This window comes from Amblyraja radiata, chromosome 12, assembly GCF_010909765.2.
Source record: "Amblyraja radiata isolate CabotCenter1 chromosome 12, sAmbRad1.1.pri, whole genome shotgun sequence".
Taxonomy (NCBI): domain Eukaryota; kingdom Metazoa; phylum Chordata; class Chondrichthyes; order Rajiformes; family Rajidae; genus Amblyraja; species Amblyraja radiata.
Window position 1 is genome coordinate 62213131 of NC_045967.1, and position 8946 is coordinate 62222076.

An 8946-nucleotide genomic window follows, 5' to 3' on the forward strand; every position below is an offset into this window, starting at 1 on the left:
GCGGGAGAAGTTGCCGTTGCGGGCGCTCCCAAAAGCGGTCTCCGACCAGGGACCCGCGAGATCCCGATGTCATGGTCCACCGGGCCTGAGGCCGGAGCCTCCGAAGGTCCGGAGTCGGGCCGCAGCATTGTGGGATAAATTGTGTGTATCCAGGTGGAACAATGGCAAGAGAATAGAGAAAGGGAAAGAAGGTGCTTGTCCTTTAGTTGGTTTCATTTCAATTGGAAACTATCACCGAACATTTTCCTTTCAGCCAACAGGCGGCTAAGTCTGAGACCCCCGCATTCTTCACAATGAAAGAGCTCAACAATCTGAAGTCTGAATTTGAAACGGGAGGTGTGGAAAAGGTTAAATCACTGCTAGAGAAGAAGGTGAAAGAACTGGACACCACCGAGCTGAACATCGCCGTGACGGGAGAGACGGGTGCAGGAAAATCCAGCCTCATCAACGCCATGAGAGGGCTTTGTAGCGAAGATGAGGGAGCGGCTGCGGTTGGGTCCACGGAAACTACAATGGAGCCAACCGGATACTCACATCCCAATCTGCCCAATGTCCGCTACTGAGACCTGCCGGGGACCGGATCTACACGATTCACCACGGGTTCATACCTGAGGAAAATGCATTTTAAAATATATGATTTCTTCATCATAGTGGCAGCTACTCGATTCAAAGAGAATGATGCAAAACTTGCCAAGGAGATTAAGCGGCTGGGGAAGGAGTTCTATTTTGTTCGCTCTAAGATTGACACTGACCTTTATTCAATGCGGAAGGAACGGAAGGAATTTGATGAAGTTGCAGAAATGGAAAAGATCCGAAGCGACTGCGTCAGTGGGTTGGGAAAGGCCGGGATACCTGATACCAATGTTTTCCTGATATCCAGTTTTAAGAACAATATGTATGATTTCCCTCGATTAACGGAAGCACTTGGAGATGGTTTACCAAATATAAAGGAATCTGTCTTTGTCCTGTCCCTTCCCAACGATAGTGTGGAGGTTATTCGGAAGAAAGTTGAGATGTTGAAGAAACGTATCTGGATGTTGGCGATCATCGCGGGAGGAGTGGGAGCGATCCCGGTCACGGGTCTCTCTGCCGCCTGTGACATTGGGATATTGATTGGAGCCATAATCTATTTCCGTAAATGCCTGTGTATGAATGATGCTGCTCTCCGCAGATTGGCCGGCAGAACAGGCACGTCTGTGGAAGAGTTGAAAGCCGCAGTAAAATCTTCCCTGCTGGGAGAAGTAACTGTGAAAGAAATAGTAAGGCTGGGTTTAGGTGCAGTCGCCATTGCTGTTTCAGCCGTCGAAGCCTTTTTTTACTTTGTCCCAATCATTGGTTCCGCTTTTGGAGCCGGGACATCATTTCTGATGACCTACTGGATACTGAATGACGCGCTGAAGCATCTGATGGAGACCGCAGAGAAGGTGCTCGCTGTTGCCAAAGGCGCCCATTAACCGCTCTGCATCAATATACATCCCGTCAGTTCACGTTGTGCTGGGCTTCATCCTTTGAAGAAACCTAACGCCAAATCATGCGCCAATTCTACTCGAGCTGATTGCTGTTTGCTTGGAGCTGTGCGTTATTCCGCCTAGTCCCATGTGATCTCCCGTTTGCTAAACACAGGCTGTGGGCCGAGCATCAGAAATGTGTCTAGAAATCGGTTTTCGTGACCCAAGTCACAGAACTACATGAACATTTCCACAGATTTAGATGAAATATAATTGAGAATGATTTCATAACTCGTCATTGCCAAACATTAATTAATTAATTAAACTAATTAGAAAATGAGATCGTGAAAGTAAGCGCCATCTAGTGGCCAATGCCCATATTACACCATAGGGGGCATATTTCCGTGTTGCAGTCCATTTAAACTATATATTATTTTCCCAATATATATATATTTCCCAATATATATATATGACTTGTAAATATGACAGTAATCATATAAAATCAAGTATAATTATATTATATAAAAATAATATGATGAATATAATTGTGAGTGTTTTTTTAATGACTGTCCCAGAGGTCCTGAACCAACCTAATTAATGGGTGAAGGTAGTTCTTGTGGGTTCCTCCCTTTACTGAACCCCACTAACTGCCAGTGTGTAGAGTGGGGGTCAGGGCCATAGAGGGACTGGGGCAGTTCCAGGCTGGGGGACAGACCTGCAAGGCATCTTCCAGTCGCTTTAATAGGAAATGTAATGAGACTGCAGCAGAGGTCCCAGGTTTTAAGGGCTCATGAACCTGCCTAATTAAAGGGTCAGGACAGATCCTCTGGGTCCCCCCCTTTTACTGAACCCCACTAACAGCCAGAGTGGGGGTAACGGCCATAGTGGGACTGGGGCAGTGCCAGGCTGGGTGGCAGACCTGTAAGAGACCTGTCTTATTTCTGATGTAAATGTCACATCCTGACCAAAAATCGAATGCTCTGATGTTTACTCGATGAGTATTCATTTTAAGCTACAATGAGCCTATATTTATGTTAGAGACCCCCCACGGTGCCTTTGCAAATGAGAGCTCTTACCTTTTACCTAAAATAACCCTAAAAGTGTTGCATTGTTTGAGCATCTGTAGTTTGCGTGTTTGTCTATGTATACCTGTCAAACGTGTATCTGTGGATGTGTGGATGTAAGTGTGTATGTATGTGTGGATGGATGTATGTGTGGATGTATGTGTGTGGATGTATGTGTGTGCATGGATGTGTACATGTATGTCTGCGTGCGGATGGATGTGTGCGTGTGTGCGGATGTATGTGTGCATGTATGTGTGTGTGTGTGTGTGTGTGCATGCATGGAAGTGTGCATACGGATGGTTGTGTGTGTGTGAATGTGTGTACGTATGTGTGGATGGGTGGGCTGTTGCACTGTCATTCACCAGCATGCCATTATCATAAGTAATTCACTCATTGTTTAAATAATTCGACCAAAGAAACAGTGAAACGATCGACATAAAAATAAAACTTTATATAATCATTTATTTCCCAAATTAGTTTATTTATATTACATCTGATCTTCATCTGAATATTCCTCATCAGATTCCAAGTCTTTTGATAAGTCCATTGATGTTAGTTCAAGTTCAAGTGAAGGGTCAGGCAGAGACTACAAAAAAAACATCTCATAGTCATTAAGTCTGCATGGACTTCAATTCATAAAATTTCAACCTCTTCTTAATGTTAATGAGAATAACACTGGTATCCACACATACATACACACATCCACACTAGAGATAAATTAGTTCAAGTTTACATACACCAATTCATTTCTACATAAACATCAGCCATTTCTGACCATTTCTCATTCCAATGGCAGCCTATAAAGTGCAATGAATATTCCTCCGTTTTTCTCCCGTGGTCGGGGCCTGGAAACAGCCGCTACGGACGACACTATGCACAGCCTCCTCCCCCCCCCCCCCGCCAGCGGAGATGATCCAAACACACTCCGCGGCTGCGCGTTCGCGAATCGTCCGCTTCTTAATTGAGACCGCGGCTTCACTATGTTAAGTACATAGGCCCCGCGATCGGAGCACTTTTCCCCGGTAAGTGATCGCAGGCAGCTCCAAGATTAGATGTTAAAGACTTATTACACTACAACAAGCTGGCATTAGTGAAAATGTTTAATTTACCTTGTGTTATTGATACACATAATTTAGGCCCTCAACTTCATGAATGAATGAATGAGTGAATTAATGAGTGAGTGAATGAATGAATGAGTGAATGAATGAGTGAATGAATGAATGAATGAATGAATGAATGAATGAATGAATGAATGAATGAATGAATGAGCCTCCAAATCTCATTTTTCACATTATAAAAGGGTGCAATTAAATTAATTAATGTCCATACAGATTAATTTTCATAAATTCAGACTTTAGATCGTACCTTGCAGTTTGAGTTGATTCACAAAGTTTCACTGGTTTCACAATGTTGTGTTGCAGCATCTCAGCAGGGACCTGCTTTCAATGCTTTCTTCCACTTCTATCCACTTAGCTGCACATTCTTCAGACTTCTTAATGTTTTTCTCACTCAATTCAATTACCCTGCTGCAAGTTTCCACGACATATATTCCACAGAACTAGAAAGAACCTTCATCGGAATCTCCAGTAAAACAGGCACCAGTGAATTCCTCTCAGCCATATTGTGTGCTCCCTGCGTGATTGGCCTAAAAAAACTCAATGTTAAACGTGCTTTGATTGGACTAAAAATACCCGAAAATATTCATCTGTTTCTCTAATTTAATTTAAAAATGTGCAAGTTTTGTTCTTGACGAGTTTCAGGGGTGAATTGTATAATATCTTTACACAATATGTGAAAATGTCATGTAGTTCTGTGGGTTGGGTCACGAAACAGTAGAATAAAACAGTCTGAAGTAGGGTTTCGGCCCGAAACGTTGCCTACTTCCTTCGCTCCATCGATGCTGTTGCACCCGCTGGGTTTCTCCAGCATTTTTGTGTAACTTCGATTTTCCAGCATCTGCAGTTCCTTCTTAAACCAAATGACAATAAATTGAATTGTATTGTATTGTATTGTATTAAACACAGTAGGATAAAGCTCCTCATCCTCCACGTTAGCTCGCTTCAGCAGCGGCGGCGCAGTACTACATTCCACCGCTGGCGGCGCTGACCAAAGATCATAGAGCGGAGCAAGTTACGCCGCTCGGCGAAAAACCGGTCATTGGGATGGTAGACTTTTTCGGTGCATTAAAAAGTTATTCGATTTTTTAATGAAAAGATCTATACTTATCAAAATAATAAAGTCATCAGTTTTTGTACTTTGTACATTTTTATTTAGTTCATGTAAGGCAGAGGTCTCTAAAATATGGCCCGCGGGACACATCAGGCCCACCACCTGATTTTTTCAAGTTCAGATTCGAGTCGGGGAGCGCGGAAACCCGGGGCTGCTCTTAGTGTTGTTACCGGTCTGGTCCCTCGAATTGTCAGAGCCGAGACATCGTTGGGCCGCCGTGAAAAGGGTGCAATGGTGCGGTGGAGGGATCGGCGGCGGTCAGAATGGGACGGCTGCGGGTTATAACGTGCCATCGTTCATCTCCCCATTCTCAAAGAGCGCGAGCAACAAGGAGGGAGCGAGCAAAGGAGGGGAAGAGAGGAGAGAGGAAAGAGCAACAAGAAAGAGGAGAGACGACGGAGAGAAGGGAAAGAAGAAAGGAGCGAGAGGAAAGGAGAACGAGAAAAGAGAGGGAGAGGGGAGGAGAGAGAGGAAAGGAGAGGGAGGGCGGAGAGAGAGAAGGCGGGAGCAGAGAGAGAAGGCGAGAGCAAGAGGAGAAAGAAAAGGAGGAGAGAAGGGAGAAGAAGGAGAGGAGAGGAGAGGAGAAGAGAGAGAGAGAGAGAGAGAGAGAGAGAGAGAGAGAGAGAGAGAGAGAGAGAGAGGAGGAGAGAAGAGAGAAGCGAGGCGAGAGAGAGGAGAGCGAGAGAGACGAGAGGATAGCGATCTCGAGAGAGCTATATAGGCGCTCTCTCGGAAGCATCTCTCTCTCTCTCCATTCTCTATTTCTCTCCCTCCTCACTCTCTCTCTCTCACTCTCCCTCTCTATCTCTCTCTCTCTCTCTCTCTCTCTCTCCCTCCTTTCTCTTCTCTATGTCTCCCTCAGCCACGGCTCCATCCCGCTCTCTCCTCGGGGAGACGTGGTGATCAATACAGTGAGGGCCGGTTCACTCATACTAGCCAGTGCCCCCCCCCCCCCCACCACAGCCATTGACCTCACCGCACGTCACTGGAATGTGGGCGGCACAGTTGCGCAGCGGTAGAGCTGCTGCCTCACAGCGCCAGTGACACGGGTTCAATCCTGACTACGGGTGCTGTCTGTTTGTGCATGGGCTTCGACCAGGTGCGACGGTTTCCTCCCACACTCCAAAGACATACAGGTGTGTGTGTTAATTGGCTTCTGTCAGCATTGTAAATTGACCCTAGTGTGTAGGATAGTGCTAGTGTACGGGATGATCAATGGGCCGCATGTAATCAGTGGGCCGAAGGGCCTGTTTCCGCGCTGTATCTCTAAACTAAACTAAACTGTAACCACGACTGTTTTGGTATTATTTTGCATTCTGTTATTATATGAAAACATTGTTTCTAATGTAACCGACAATTACTATTGCAGCTTTGATCATATAGCTCGTTGATTGAGCAGGAAATGCTGATGGTAAAATAAGCCACATTGGGGGGTTTAATATGTACTTGTGTAGTAATGTGGACCCTGTTCCCTTCAACTGACTTGTTGATGGTGAATGTGTGTAATCAGATTAGTCTCGCACTGCAACAGGTGACTCTTTGACATGATATGTAACACTGTTGCTGTTGATGGGTCAACACATGTGAACTGTTTAGACAAGTAGAGTTGTATCTATTGTTAATTAACAAGCTTGCTTCAGTACAAATATACACAATAAAAGTTCTATATAAAGCCTAACTCTTAGTATTCGTCCGTTAACTAAAATGACTGCAGCTGACCCGTGTTAGTGAAACTTGTGAGATCCGGTTGTGTTTCAACATGCTGAATATAGAGACAGATATTTCCCCTGGAGGAACGGGTTACATATCACTGCCAGGTCGTGCGGCATTGTGGTCAACCCAGTTCTATAACCCGGCCATTGATGTTGAGAATGGGGCAGCACAGTGGCGCAGCGGGTAGAGCTGCTGATTCACGGCGCGGGTGATACAAGTTCCATCCTGACATCGGTTCTTGTCCGCGTGGAGTTAGCACAGTGTGGAGTTTGCACCCGTGGGCGAGAAAGTGGGATAACTTAGAACGAGCGTGAAGTTGAGATCGATGGTCGCCCTCGACTAGTTGGGCCGAATGGCCTGTTTCCATGCTGTATCTCTAAATAACCATTCTGTGTCACGTCAAGGGAGGTCTGCTGCCGTCGCCATGAAGTGGAAGACCACACACAGGCCTTGTCTTTGGTTTGTACTGAAGCAGTAAGGTGGGAAATAGGGCTCCCACATGTTTGGGGAATCTGGCCGCGTTGACATTTATAGAGGATTTGATCATTAAAGTGTTATGTTTACAAAACCCAATCTGATGAGGGGGATGTTAGATACAGATCTTGGGGCTAACGGAATAAAGGGATATGGGGAGAAAGCAGGAACAGAGTACTGATTGTGGATGATCAGCCATGATCATATTGAATGGCGGAGCTGGCTCGAAAGGTCGAACAGCCTCCTCCTGCACCCATTGTCTATGTCCCTATGTTCCCTTTGATCTTAGATGTCCATATTTCGCTTGGGCAGCTTAGACCCCAGTGCAATGGACATTGACTTCTCTATCTTCAAGTAACCCTTGCTTTCCCTCTCTCTCCATCCTTTCCCCTTCCCACTTCTCCTATCAGTCTCCATCAGTTCATAACAAGGGGAGTTGAGAATAGGAGCAAAGAGGTCCTTCTGCAGTTGTACAGGGCCCTAATGAGACCAAACCTGGAGTACTGTGTGCAGTTTTAGTGTCGAAATTTGAGGAAGGAGAATAGACAACAGGTGCAGGAGGAGGCCATTTGGCCCTTCGAGCCAGCACCACCATTCAATGTGATCATCGCTGATCATCCCCAATCAGTACCCCATTCCTGCCTTCTCTGCATATCTCCTGACTATGCTACATTTAAGAGCCCTAATTCTTGCTATTGAGGGAGTGCAGCGTAGGTTCACAAGATTAATTGGCGGGATGGCGGGACTGTCATATGCTGAGAGAATGGAGCAGCTGAACGTGTATACTCTGAAATTTAGAAGGATGAGAGGAGATCTTTTTGAAGCATTTTAGATTATAAAGGGTTTGGACACGCTACAGGCAGGAAACGAGAATTAGAGGTAAATCATTTAGAACGGATATGAGGTATCACTTTTTCACACAGAAAGTTGTAAGTCTGTGGAATTCGCTGCCACAGAGTGCGGTGGGGGCCGATAGTTTTAAGAGAGAGCTAGATGGGGATTTTAAAGATAGCGGAGTCATTGGATATGGGGAGAAGGCAGGAACGGGGTACGGATTGTGGATTGGGAATGATCAGCCATGATCACATTGAATGGCGGTGCTGGCTAGAAGGGCGGTATGGCCTACTCCTGTACCTATTGTCTATTGTCTATTTCCGACTACTGTTTATGGGGCCAATGAAAGAGCGTTCAGGTTGCAGCCCTGTTTTCACCAATCTTCCCACCACCAGCACAAGATGCACAAGAAGAACAAGACAGGCACCATTGTGCAGATACAGAGAAGTGTGTTCAGCTCTGGCTGATCAACGTATAATCTTGTGGATGGACTAGATAAGCGGAAGACTACATTTTTATCTCTGTTTGCTTCTTTGATCTATTCTCCCAGCTAACAATGTTCTTTTCTACATTTGATCATAATCCCCTTTGTCCCATTTTTACACCTTACACTTCCTTATCTATGCATCTCCCCCACTCCTGACTTCAGTCTGAACAACGGTCTTGAACCGAAAACTCACGCATTGCTTCTCTACAGAGAAGCTCCCTGTCCCGCTGAGTTACTCCAGCATTTTGTGTCCATCTTGTTTTCCCCCCGTGATGTATTCAGTCCATTGCCGGTGATCCCAATGGGCGGCACGGTGGCGCAGCGGTATAGTTACTGCCTACAGCGCTTGCAGCACCAGAGACCTGGGTTCGATCCCGACTACGGGTGCTGTCTGTACGGAGTTCTCCCTGTGACCTGCGTGGGTTTTCACATTGTAGGTATAACTGTCCCCCAGCGATAACGCCGGCGGGTAAAGAGTAAAGTCACCCGGCAACAAGTGAGCTCACACACATCTTGAACCTGTTCAAAAAGGAACTGCAGATGCTGGAATATCGAAGGTACACAAAATTGCTGGGGAAACTCAGCGGGTGCAGCAGCATCTATGGAGCGAAGGAAATAGGCGACGTTTCGGGCCGAACCCCTTCTTCAGACCTTGAACATCTTGAACCTTATTGGATAACGTACATCAACCCATCCA

The 8946-nt window shown here is 45.8% G+C and overlaps 1 pseudogene; it reads left to right on the top strand.

Moving 5' to 3' along the window:
* Window positions 1-293: 293 nt before the first annotated feature.
* Window positions 294-1609, top strand: LOC116979349 (annotated as a pseudogene).
* Window positions 1610-8946: the final 7337 nt, after the last annotated feature.